Below are 14,687 nucleotides of genomic sequence, written 5' to 3'. Positions count from 1 at the left end.
TGGAGATCAAGGATTTTACACGGGGGGATTGTGGGATACTATCCAGATTCAGGCTCTAACAGAGTTTATGGAAGTCACGCATCACCACTGCGCAGAAGCAGTCAAGCCTTGGTCATTCTTAGCCTCAAATGATGATAAGGGACCAGCAGCACTGAGCATAGACGTGGAAAGTGGTTTAGTGGGAACTGATTAGAATAGCAAGAATCCAACTAACCCATGCTTCCCAGCAGGACAGAGGCAAAACTCCCCCAATAAACTCGCTCTGTACTGTTCACTGTCTGCTTGCGTCTCACTCCCACCCCACTTCTGTCCAGTCAAAATCCGGTGAGCCAGGGTATCTACTGATGATGCAGTGTACGAGGAGGGAGATGGAGAACCAGAATGGGTAGCAGAAGTGACGGCATCCGAACATCAACAAAGGCTGATGGCACTACTGTTTACCCTCGAAGGTTTCACTTGCTAGGAAATACCCTATACAAATCATATCCTCCATGTTTTTCACTTTCTACGGAGTTGCGACAAACTTGCAAATCTGGTCAAATCATTTCTGTTTACCGCCTTCCATAATTTACAATTGCCCCTGAAAAGCTCTTTGAGTTTTTTTCTCTCTGCTGAGAACGTTCTTCCTGGCTCACAACATCCGACTCGCATCCATCTTCCCTCCCTTCTTTAGAAAGGCATCCCGTGCCCTCTCCAGAGCCTGGGCTCTCATCGCTGTCTCTCTTTCCCTGGAGTTGTTCACGTCCTTACTCCTCCTTGTCCCTCAGAATGCATCGCAAACACCTCTGCAGAAAAGCATTCATGACAGTGCATTCTAAAGTGGTCCTCGCGCGGCAGATCCTATGAGCATCTGCTCCGGATCTCGTGTTCTCTCTGAAAATCACAAAAGTGCAGTTAATCACTGGACTCCTTCCTGATGTGAATTTGAGATGTCCTATGCACACCCATATGTTGGCTCATTTGAGCTCTGTTTTGTGTGAGCTGTTTATACGAGGCCGCAGAACCTTTAGGGGCTGTGTGTAACGGGAGGAACTGGCTCCCAGAGGGACACCAGTTTTAATATTTTCATGCTCCAGTGAGGCTTTCTGTCTTCTCTTTGCTTCCTGGTCACCTAGATGAGATCAAGCAGCCTCATGCTCCTGTTGGCACAGCTGAGACCCAAATCCCAACACCATGCTTTACTCACTGTAATGGGCTGTACCTCCCAACTTTGAACCAAAATAAAGCCATCCTCCTGAAGAACAATGGCAATGGGTTTTTGATCCTACTGCACGTATTGGCTTTGTGGGAGCCTAGGCAGTTTGGATGTTCACCTTACTAGACCTGGATGGAGGTGGGTGGTCCTTGGACTTCCCACAGGGCAGAGAACCCTGATTGCCCTTTGGGCAGATGAGGAAGGGGGACTTGATCAGGGGAGGGGGACTTGATAGGGGAGGGGGAGGGAAATGGGAGGCAGTGGTGGGGAGGAGGCAGAAATGTTTAATAAATAAATAAATTTGATAAAAAAAAAAGCCACCCTCCATGAAGCTGCTTCCTGTCAGGGATCTGGTGGCAGCAGCTAATAAAGGTAATTGATACATATACATTATGACCTAATTGCAAGGCTACACTTTGTATCCTCTTGAAGGTTTGGATGATCGGGTGACTTAATTTATTCTAATAAGATGAAAATGCCCAATAGAACACCAGGAAACTTTCCAAAGGTGCAAGACGCTTCTTTGCTTTCTCACTGCCTGGGGGCATGGATGTGATGGCTGGAACTTCACAGTCCTCTTAGCCACCATGGGCACAGGGGTAGAACCTGGAAGATTCATTAAAGATGGAAAAGCTGGAAGTAGGAGCTGTCACTAATGACAAAACCTGAATTTCCCAGCTGGAAATTTACCCAGTGAGTCTAGCACTTGGTTGAGTTTGTGTCCGGCTCTCCCTGCATCTCCTTGTCACCCTCACGCTTCCCCTGCTACTCTGAAATCTATTGCTTCTTTCTCCTTTCTCTGGGTTCCTGCCACCTGGATGATCATGTTTCTTTATTTGTTTAGTTGCAGACTGTCTCCCACACCTAAAGATAAGGGCCTTGTCTCATTCGCAGTTTTATCTCCGCCCTCTAAAACAACCACCAGCCGGTGATGCGTGCATTCAAGAGCTCCTTCGAAACCTTTTATTTTTACCTCAGATGAGAATGTTTGCCTGAAGACATATTTTCATGATTATCTTTTTATTCTGCATTAGGATGGTTACAGAGACCACAGTCATTCTGGCTGTACGGAATTGAAGCCATAAAACCATATCTTAATTGGAACGAGTTTGTATTTACTCACTGAAAAAAACCAATACTCCGTGGGGAGCAGGTACCCATGCAGCCATGTGGGATCTGCCAATTGCATCAACACCGCCCGAAACTAAATTCCTTTATTAAAGTGTTCCTATGCCTTTGTAAAGGAATCAACTTTTTCGTTCTGCTTCCAAGAGGATGGTTCTACTAATGAAAATCTACAGGAACTGCCTGAGGGTCAATACACATGTACATAGGATGACTCCCATGGGGCTCTTTCACAATAATTAATGTTGAGCGGAGTCTTCTGCCAAATAAAACATTTTGTAAGTATTGATAATGGCACCGTGAGCTTGTCTGAACACAATCTTTCAAAACTTTTATTGGATAATTAAGTTCTGAGTTTGTCTTCCTAGTCTTTGTGCAGCTGTGAGGGCAGGAACAACACTTGTCTTCCTTCTTACAAGGGAGGGATTCTTTGGTCCTGTAGATCTCATGGGATGATCCGACTAACAAGGGATTGTTCCCATGAACAGCAAACCACAGTGGCAGAGGTGGCAGCGACTGGGAAATCAGCTGGATGCACAGTCTGAAGTATCAGGAAAGCTGAAGTAAAATTCTTCATAATTAGATATTTATAAACATATATAATGCTAATGAACCATAGCCCACAGTTCATTCAGCATATCCCAGACTCTAAAGCAGTCTCAACCATTATCTATATCATCCTATCAAAAGACAGTACTTTTTCTTCCATTTCACAGTTGAGAAAATTAAGGCCCAAGGAGTTCTTTTTTTCCCAACATAATATTTTCATTGGTTACTTGGGGATTTCATACAATGCACCCCATCACATTCATTTCCCATTCCTCCCAGGTCCACCCTCCCATACTGTGCCCTCCCATCAAAACAGCAATAAATAAATAAATAAATAAATAAATAAATAACACCAAGTCCAATTTGTGATGGCCCATATACTCACTGGAGCTCGGTCAAACTCCCGGCAGCCAGCCCCTTAAAGATAACTGATTCCAGAAGCCATCAAGTGTGAAGAGCCACACCCCAGTATCTTTATCCTGATGTTTAAGGACTCTCTTCAATGGCTTCTCTGTCTAGACTGTTTACCTTTTTGTTTATTCTTTTTTGGGGTGGGGTTATCACAGGCACCCTTAATGTCTCTCACTCTCAGTCACGAGCCTGCAGTCATCAAAACCACTGCCAAAGAAGCTTTCCTGCCCACAGCAGCCAGCGTCAGCACAGATCACAGACTGCCACGTGACTTCCAGCAGCCACAAAACCCAGACATCAATATGGCCTCAGGAGGCAACACAGATCATGGACATGAACTGAGGCACAGGAAGTTTAAGGAAACTGGTCAAAGTCACATGGAAACCCACTGTCAGCTTGGTTTTGAAGACTGGGGTGCTTGGCTTTGGACCCATTTTCTTGTCCCCTTATTGATTAATGTTCCTTCTAAAAATGACATCATAAAAAACATGACATCATACTTTGAGACACACTTTCATGTGTAACACTTATCACAAAAACTCTATTCTAGAGACCAGGGCATATGGCAATGTTCACAGTTTTAGGATTAGATCAGAGACACCAACAAGTTGGCTCTTTGTTGTTGTTATTATTATTGCTTGTTTTCATTTTTTCTTTTAAGTTTGCAGCAAATTAGAACTTGGAGCACTGTTCTACAACAGCGGAATTTGCCTGGTCAGTAGAGTAGAGCATGAATTCAAATCCCACATAGACATCACTGGTTCTGGTTTGGTTTTATCTCCTTGTAATGAACATAGCAAAAATAAAATGCCTTTTAGACATGCAAAAATAAAAAGCTTAGTCGGGAAGCCCATGACACCCACAGCCTGTAAGCAGAGACCAGGAGCAATGCTCTGCTCTGCACATCTGAAGAGACTCCATCTGCCCCGTGGCTGGAGAGTCTCCCTCAGGTCCCTGACCCTCAAATCAGAGACTTCTGTTGGAGACTGAACCTGACCTTCAGCTAAGACATGTTATATAGATGAGTAGCCTTGGGGAGACAGACTTAGGACCACGGTTAGAGTGTGAACCTTGGGTGATGACCCTCAGCCTAATAAATACAACTTCTGCCATACTAACTAGGTGTATCTACCTTCTTGCTCACGACACTCTGAGCTTTGCTTTCACCTCTGTCTATTGGGGTTTACACCAAGGACTCTCCATCAGGGTATCTTTAACATTTAGTTGCAGACAATTCTTTATTGTGAGATACTGTTCTGATTTAGTATTCTTGGCCTTTAAGCCTTAGATGCCAGTGGCATACCTATAAACCTATAACCCTTGGCTATGAAAACTGAAATTATTTCTGGACATCACCAAGTCCAATGAAAGCCGCAGTCTTTATAATTTTTAAAGTTTACTTTTTGATCATACCTTTCTGGGAGACCTTTCTTCACTGAGAACTTGGACTACCTATATGCCTTAGGTCATTATTGGGTTTATGCCAAAGATGGTTACAAATGATTGTCTTTAGGCAACCTATTTCTGATCTTTATGCTCTCCCAGTAATCCAGGAAAATAAAGAAAGGCAATTTGCATCAGAGAGGAGAGTCTAAGAGGAGAATGTCTACATAGAAGCATCTTAGGCCAGCAGAGGTTTTAAGACTACATTCAAGAACATAAAACATAAAAGCGTTTGAGTAGGTTAATGTTTCCATATGTCATTGTTTTAATACAATGTAACTTATGTACCCTGAGGACAATTTTTTGATGGTTTACTTAACAAACAAAGGCACAGAGAAAACAAGATCCTCCATAAGCTACAAAATACAACTCCTCATAGATTTTCTACTTCTGAATTTTTCATGTTAAGAAACAGAACACTGCAGCCTTCACTGAGTGTGCTGCCTCAGCCTCCACGGCTGACAGAGCAAACCCTGACTGAGTGTGGCATTCTGACTTGTCTCTGTATCTGAACAATTCCTTCTTTAAAAACTGAACCAAACAGTAACAACAAAAATTTCTCTTGCACAGTCTCTGTTTTATTCTCTTCAAGTATCTGTCTGTGAATTTTCCTTTGGTATTGAGTTCCTTCGTTTCTCCTAGTTCCTTGTCTCTCATTATTCATTTATATACTTCAAATTCTTAGACCACTGTCATCCAAAACTTCTCGAAACTTGGATGCCAACTTTATCTTCCTGCTAAAACTGATCGTCAAAGCTAACAGAATCTTTTGCCTAGTCTACCAAAATGGGTCATCCTCTGTTATTTTCCCATTGTGTTCTTGCTGGTTGTATATCCATCATGATAGATTTCAATTATAAATAAAGGACAAAGTTATCATTGCTTTAAGATGATATAATTGTGTCTAAAGATTAAAAATAATCAACTCAAAAATAAATTAAAGTATCAACTTAATTCATTAATTTAAAAATTATGTAATACTCATTATGGCACTAATAATAAGCCATGAGACTTCCTGTATATCAGCAACTAAAGGTAAACAAGGGTTTTCTTCATACAGACTGACAAGCAACGACAAATGATGATGTAAGAGCCTCATCTTAAAGAATTGCTTAGGATCTGGAGAGATAACTCAGCAGTTAAGAGTATTGGCTGCTCTTCCACAGGAGCCTGGCAGTCGCGTGGCAGCTTACAACTAACTGCAACTCCAGTCTCAGAGGATCTGATGTCTTCTGGTGTCTGCAGGTACTAGGCAATCAGGCACGCATGTGGTGCATACACCCACACACATACACACACACACACACACACACACACACACACACACACACACACCACACCACCTATACACATAAAAAGAAGCTTCTCTGGGGCTGGAGAGATGGCTCAGAGGTTGAGGGCATTGCCTGCTCTTCCGGAGGTCCTGAGTTCGGTTCCCGGAGACCACATGGTGGCTTGCGGCCATCTGTGACGGGGTCTGGTGCCCTCTTCTGGCCTGAGGTCATACACACAGACAGAATGTTGTATACATAATAAATAAATAAATAAGCAAATAAATAAATAAATATTTTTTTTTAAAAAAAGAAGCTTCTCAATATCCAAGTAGAGTCTTTCTCACAATGTGGCGGGATGCAGAGGGAGAGGGAGAGAGTTACTGTCTGGTCCCTGATGGAACACTTTGCCAACCACTGATTCAGATGGTGTTCTTATTCTGCGACAGAAATGATGAAGTGTCTAGGAACGGATCTAACAAAAATGGTAAACAAGCTATGTGGACAAAATATAAAAAGCAGATTGAGGCACTAAAAAGAATTGGATAGATGGGAGATTATGTTGTTTTTAAGTGGGAAAACAGTATTACAATCACATCTATGCTCCCTGTTTTCGTCAAACTTTATGCACTTTAAATTTTTTTAATATATTGATATGGTTTATGAGCAAAAGGTGATAAAAAGCCTGCTTCAAAGTGCCATTAGTATGTTTCTCTTCTTAATATGTGTGTGAAACCCTGAGGTTCTGCCAAACAATAGACACATATGCCCAACCCCTAGTTCGTATTTCCATTTTAATGCCCAATGATGCCTTAGAACCCTACCCAGCTCCAAGCAGGATCCAGATTACCCCAGCTTCTTCACCTAATGTCTTCTCTGATTCTGTCAGAGGCAACTTCAACTTTCCATGGATTTAGACTCTTTAAAACCTGTAGTGTAGTAGATTTATTTTTTTCAATACCCGACACCCAGTCAGGAAATTCCCCTTTATCTCCACAGTATACACAGATTTCCCCCCCCTCCCCCCATAACCCGAACTGCAATCATTTTGCTTCTTTTACCACCACTCACCCTGGATTACAGTCCCTCTCTGCTCTATCTGTGGTTACCTTCCAATCTACTCTTTAAACAACAGCCAGGTTGTTGTGTTTGAAACCTAATTTGATTACTCCACTTGGTTGAGCAAACCTTTTTCCGTGCGTCCCACCTAATGCAAGGTGCAAGTCAGCATCATTATCACAGAATCAAAGCACCTGACCAATATCACCTGACACCATTCCCTCTCTGAATTCACCTCCTAATGCTAAGCCTCTCATTTTATTCATTCAGGTCCCTCTTGAGTTTGTTCTTTTACTGAGGAAAAAAAAAAAGCTGTAATCCTACATCAGTGACTTTGTACTCGTTTGTCATCCGCACAATGTGCGTCTAAGCCAGCGGCTCTCAACCTTCCCAACGCTGAAACTCTCTAACACAGGTCCTCATGTTGTGGTGACCACCTCCAACTACAAAATTATTTTTGTTGCTAATTCATAACTGTGATTTTGCTACTGTTAGGAATCACAATGTATATATTTTTGGAGATAGAGGTTGGCCAGAGGGGTCAGGATCCACAGGTTGAGAACCACTATTCTGAGCTCTCATGTCCTTGACTTCACCTCAGTGGTGTTTTGCCCCCAGTATGGTTCATATCTTGGCCTGTCCTTATCTTTCTCTGGGTTCCCCCAGTACCTAGGTTAATACTAAGGTGTCATATCACATTTTGTTTTCCCTGTTTTTCTCACTACTGTATCTTTGTTCTTAGAACGACGAACATGCGATAAAATTTGCAGTATGCAATTGCTGAATGAACACCAAATTTGTGAGAAAATTCTGGAAAAGAAGACAGAATTAAGTTTCACACAATAAAAAATGGCTTACAAAGCTGTTGAATATAAAACATCTTGTACTGGAGATAATGTTACTTCCAATGTAATAGAAGAGAACAAAGAAACAGAATCAAGTTGGAAGAAAGTTTTAAAGATCTACGTTCTGGGGGTAATCCAGGCCAAAGGCATGGTTGACAGACAAAGCAACAAGCAAACAGCAATAATCATAACAGCAACAGAATTAACCCAGAGGCAGCATGAAATTTCCAGAGTGGGAACAGGGTGACATTCAGAACTCTCCAAATGAGACAGAAAAAAATTCCAACTGTGCAACAGGGAGAGATTTTTGAATTGCTGAGTGGAACAGACAGTCAGCTAATGAGAATGATCCATTTCTTTTTATTCTCAGCGTTATCAGGGTATACTTAACAAGAAAGAAAAAAATATGTATATTTCTGTGGGATGATATGATGTTTTTATGGGTATAGGCATGGAATGATTACCACAGCTGAGGCAGTAAACACACTTGACAGCTTACACAGGCAGAGAGTGGGGAGGAGGTAAGAACACGTATGATCAAGGACATAGCGCAGTATTCCCAACTACAGTCTCTATATTTCACACGAGATCTTATACCTGATCCCTACATTATGGTCAAGTTGGTTTTAACTGTCAATAGTCTGACAAAAAAAAATCCAACTAAATAACATCAAGTAAAAATGCTTATTTTTAAATTCTAGAAAAATACATGGAAATAACTAATGTGAATTAGGAAGGGATTATCCCTCAACAGAAAAGAAAAATCTCTTATGCCTGAGCCAAAAAAAAACTTTGTTAATAAATACAGTACAGACTGGTCATTCCCACGTGCTGATGATCAAAATTCACAGGGACAACAAACACTCTAGATTCCAGACTTCTTAGATGAACCAGATGTAAAAACTACTTTTGCATGATAAAGTAGTGCTAATTTCAGTCACTTTGGGCTGCTGTGGAAATGGCAAACAAATAAATTAGTCTAGTGTAGAACATGGCTTCCACGCCATAAATAGAGAGACTTATATGAACTACCCAACAGACCGCCTTCTGTTAAAAACCAGTGTGTTTGAAAGGAACCAAGCAGACATAGCTCTGAATTCTTTCTGATACATTCAGCTATCCACTGATAGCACACAAGTGAGTGACTTCCTGTATTCCAGAGAGCCATTGAACATATCAAACAGAGTTAAGAATTCATTTCCTGACTTTACATTTGTCTGGCGTGGACAGGATTGATGCCAGAAAAACAGTGGTGAACAACAGAAAATTTAGAAAAGAACAGAACGTATCCTGCGATAGGCATTGAGAGGTGGCAGGGGTGGCACTTTACACAGTGTAAGATCAGCTATGGAGAAGCCAGCTGCTGGGACGGGGTGGGGGGAGGGGGTCCAGTATTGAGACAAGCGATGGACCAGGAAGTTACAGCTCCAGCTCTCAGCCAAATTGTGGTGAGCGTGGGAACGCCAAGGGGAGACAAGAACTAGCTACACTGAAAGAAGCCCATGTGGCTGGGGTGAAAGCCTTTACCAGAAGGCTTGGTGAAAGACACAGCCATTGAGACCGACTGTGGTTGCTTCCCATTCTGCCCTCGTTTGCCCCTGATGAGTATTTTGATTTGGTTTGAAATGGTAGCTGACTCTTTTGGATGGGGTATCCAACGAGAGAAGCTAAGATTTCTCCATGTAGTGAATTTATCCATAACTTAAAAAGAGGACCACATTTCAGACAATAAGCCTATCTGCTTTGGGATCCACAGTAGCCATCTTGCAGGCATTAGGATGCGGACTCTCTGGTGAAGAGAGCATAAAGAAACCAAGGAAGAACCTGGAAGACACCTAGGAGGCGTAGGTACTCTTCATCCGCTGACTGTACTTCCTGCATTTGGGAAACTGTCATATGGAAAGTGTTGGTCCTTCTTTTTCTGAACCCCTGTTGAATTTTCTCTTCTTTGGCACCCGGAGTATAGCTTCTGGCTGATGATGCTTCCGAGATCCTGAGATGCCAGACCACTCGGGGGTTCACGGAACATAAAAACGGACTCAGTTTTAACGAGCACATAAGGAAGAACTCATTACACTCAACGGGACACTTCTGGCCTTTAATTAATGTCTCGCAATACTATCAGAATAGTAATATCCATGTATTTTCCACCAGGCTAAGAGATAATTCTTTCTTAGGTGGAGATTTTTCGTATTACTACAAATACGTCTTTTCCCCAAATGCTTTATTCTCTTGTCAAAAAGAAAATCTCAGAAAATTGCCCATAATGCATATTGGGTCAACACTGGTGTATCATGCTACATTAGACGCCAACGATTAAACTGACACCATCTGGACTGGAACTGTTGACTTTGCCTGATGTCAAAAGAGCAAAGGCAGCAGAAGCCGTTTGCAGTGTGACAGAAATGTCAACAGCTCCCACCACAAAACAACAATGCTGAGGTAGAGAAAGCTTAATCCCAAGAGTCATGAATAGCTATGGGGCCTGGATAGGGCTAGAGAGCCTGCAGGAAGAAGGAAACAGAGACCTCAGCGTGCAGCCTAGGGCACCTCATCCCCATGGAGAGCTGGAAAAGCTGCGTTTTCCCCCAGCCTGCAGCACAGTCAGGTCCTAGACAGAGCATCTGAAGAATGCGGTTAAGCGGAAACCTGTATCTCTTTACCTATGATGTGAGGTATCAAGACTATAATCAAGCTAAAAGACAGACAGACGACAGATGATATATACATATATATTACTATATAATATATTATATATATTACTATGCATTTATGTAAAAATATATTACTATGTATTTATGTAAAAACACAAATTCTACCTTTGGGTGGTGTGGCATAGGAGGGGATCAGTGACTCCATCTATCACTGATCTGGCAAGCATTATTATCAATAATAAAATGTTTAAAATAACTTTATAAAGACTATGAATTATGTATGTAGAATAATATAAATATACAAACTGGTATGTACGCATGGATGGATGCCTATGTCACACAACTATGGATAGGTATGTTCACACATGTGTATGTAATTATTGCACTTCTGTCACACGTTTGCTAGTGCAAATTCAGCAGTGTAGAAGATGGTGGCGAACACTGCCAAGCATAAGGACCCACTGAAGTTTTCCTGAGGTACACGTTGCATTCGAGACTGAGTAAGAATTGTTATGATGGTGGCTTCCAAGTCCGAAGAAGGCAAGAAAGGAAGCCTCATAGGTTGATAGGGACGTGCAGCCTTCCTGGAGCTCAAGACTTAAGACAGTCTGGCACCGAAGACTTAAGACAATCACTTCGTCATCACAATGATGCCTCAGTGAGGGGATTAAAACCTACAAGGATCCACCCCAAATGAAAGACATGCATGTGACGTCTCTCTCTGAAATTCAGAATAAGATACCTTCACTGTTGACTCATCCGGCGATGAATCAAAAACCTCCCTTTACTTTCTCATTACCATAGATAACAACCTCTAACCTATGGGCAAGCATGGCCATAGGATATGGAAAGGTAGGGAAATCTACCGCCTGCAGAGAAGTCTTTATCTCTGTGCTGTTCTCTGCCTCCCCACTAGCTTGGGGGTGAAGTTGTCTAGTGCCAAGAGTAATTTTGAAGATCAACCCCAACAAAGGAGGCTATGCTCTTTTATATCATAAATTACATATGTCTTGAGACATATATTCATATGCATATGAACATATATAATGGAATAGTTATTACGAACATGCAGCACACATAAGAAACTCTCACTAACCTCTTGCCTCCGTCTGGCTTGCTAGTTAGCAAAGCTGAACACTTTGGAATCTTGCAAAGGAAACTAATTTGCAAAACAGATGGCAAGGACTTTCATGTGATCCTCAAGTCTAACTTTCAATTTGCAGGTCTTTTATCTGCCCCACTTTTCATCTTTCCTTCTTCCCCTCAACATCATTCGAATCCCAGCAGTTGTATCAGCATGAGGATTCTCAAATGTTCAAACGCTTCCCAGATAAGAGTACCGAACAGAGTCTACTTAGGTATTTTCAATAATTGCAAAATGTCAGACATGTGTCTGGACGCCTACCGTAAGTCACATGCATTGGCGACATTCAGTCATCTCTGCTTACCCTGATATTAAAGGACCAGCATTAGTAATCATAATAATAACCACACTAATAGTAGCAATAATGTAACATTTATTAACAGTGGCTGGAATAGTCACTATGTTGATCACTATGCATTCATTGCTTCACTAAAAGATTGACAGCCTGTTAGCTACTCTTCGAAAAGCTGCAGAAACTGCTCAGCGTTATCAACCCCACAGATTTGGGGCTAAGGTATAATCGAACCCAGATCCTTTCTGCTCCAAAAGTCTATGTCCTTTGTTCCCTCTCTGTGTTGTTCATAGAGCAACTAAATGCATGCTAAGTTGTATACTGAATAAAAGATAAAGCTAAGATTATGGGTTGCTTTACATGAAGGCATTTAAGCCATGGCTTGTAAGAAGCAAACAGCAGGTAGCATGTATTGAAACACTGATACAGAAGGAACACACACCCAATCAGAAGCTGTATGTGGCATCTGAGGAGGCACCCTGACACAGGGACACAGGGACACAGGGACATGTGTTATAACTAGACTCAGACTGATTCTGAGCAGAAAGCACTTTGGCAGTGGCAGGGCAAAAGAGCAAACCAGCGTGACAGATGACATCCGGTGGAAGGCAAAACACCTTATCTGTAGTGTAGCACAGATGGGTCAGATGCTGCGCTCATAACCCTGGACATTATCATCACTCAGATAATTCTTTGTAACAGCAGCCTTACGTGTCAACCCCTAGGCGGGTTCATTTGTACTACATACATAGTTACACTTGTCAATATTTGGGGTTCACCATGCCAGGGAGCTGTATAGAATACAGCATAGGCACCCCTTTGCTCTTTTAAAAATTTATTTATATAGACTCTTTGTTAAAATTGGTAGGTTTGAACCATTGGCTCTGTCTTGGAGGATTATGGAATCTTGTTAGGTGGGTTTTTAAAGCAAATATTGGAATCTATGTTAACACATGTGAATAATACCTTCTGCTAGCCCCAAAAGATATGTGATATCAGACCCATATTGATAAACTGAGGAGTATACTTTTTATTTTGTACCACAGATTCTTAATAACAGCAAGATAGTTTTATATTAATTCATTTATTCATTCATTCATGTACTTATTCAGCCAATGCTTCCACAGTGTTATTAAGTATCATCAGTACAATCAGACATCCTTAAGAAGCATAAATAGATATTTAATTATGTGAAGAAAGCTACACAGAGGCTCAGGATATCATGAGGACACGATACAAGAGATGGGAAGCCAGACCTGACCATATGTCATTTAGCCCAACACTTAAACTGCAATTCAGGACTTGTTCTGTAAGGAAAAAAGTAAACAATTACAGGCAGAAAAATAGTAGGTGCAAAGTTCATGATGGGAGAAAAGTTGGGGACTCTAATGAATGAGAAAGTCACTGGGGTGCAAACAGAAGGAAGGGGGACGGATTATGAGGCAGGCACTGTCATCTCTACTTTTAATTTAAGACTGTACTAGGACACTGAGAAGTCAGGGGAAGGGTTTTGAATGTGGGGTGTAATATACTAATAAAAATCCAGGGCTTCTCAGCAGAGCTGTCCATACATCAAAGGTACAATCGTAGGAGCAGGGCGATTAGATGACCCCTGTTTTACAGAGGCAAACATTCAGCCTTAGAAAAATTTAGTAGCTGATGTAGCAGACATCCAGGAAGACACTGGGCTTGGGTTCCTACCCAGGCAGTCTGTCCCCAGTACCCATGTGAACTGTTCTCTGTTGAGCACCTCTGTGTTTCAGAGGAGAGTGGCCTGGGAAGTACGAACCATTTGTATTTCTTCAGTTGGCTGTCAACAAGCGACAGTAGACTAAGGGCATCTAGAAATCGCTGGGCATCTATCTGCCATTGGTCCATAACAGTAAGCAGGGGCCTTTTGGCAAATGTGAACGCCATCACCAGAAGCACTTCCAGCTCATGTGGACATTTTGCACTTAGGAGGCCCTACAAAGATGGGGAAGGGTCCATATTTCACACATTCCATTAACCTGTCATACGCCTTCTTCGCATTTCCTCCCATGTGGTGAGCCAAGGATTAATAAAACCTTTACTTAGTGAATGTCTTCTCCTCTCACCTCCCCATGCATCCTGTATTCTGCTCCTGATCTCACAATCAAATCATTTTAACATGAGAGGTACAGGGTCAAACCCAGATCTTGGCCCCTTGGGTGGTTTTGAATCATTCGGCGACTGCAGCCAACCTTTAATGAGGGCGGAAACACGCTGAGGTTTGTTTCCCTCGGACCACCCACAGCTCTCTAGCAGCGGAATGGGGATGAGTATCCTCATGCAGAGGACCCTTTCTGGAAATTCTGCATAACACATAGCTGCACCCAATTTCAAAGGGGAGTAACAAGAGGTAAAATAGAGAAAGCTTTGTAAAGTGTTAATCATACATCCCTACATATGGAAAAGTCATGGAGTGGGTGAGTGTGTGTGTGTGTGTGCATGTGTGAGTGCGTGTGTGTGCATGCATGTGTGTATAAGTGTGTGTGGGTGAGTGTGTGTGGGTGTGCATGTGTGCGTGCGTGTGTGTGCGTGCATGTGTGTATAAGTGTGTGTGTGTATAAGTGTGTGTGTGTGTGTGTGTGTGTGTGTGTGTGTGTGTGTGAGCAGCTACCCATAAAACTGAGAATCTGACTAGGAGTATGGGCAATAAAATTTGCACATGTTCCTGG

The sequence above is a fragment of the Alexandromys fortis genome, unplaced genomic scaffold (genome assembly GCF_014885135.2).
Source record: "Alexandromys fortis isolate MF-2015 unplaced genomic scaffold, M_Fortis_MF-2015_v1.1 scaffold_281, whole genome shotgun sequence".
In the NCBI taxonomy this organism is placed as follows: Eukaryota; Metazoa; Chordata; class Mammalia; order Rodentia; family Cricetidae; genus Alexandromys; species Alexandromys fortis.
The sequence above is the reverse complement of the archived record's forward strand: the minus strand, read 5'-3'. Positions refer to the sequence as shown.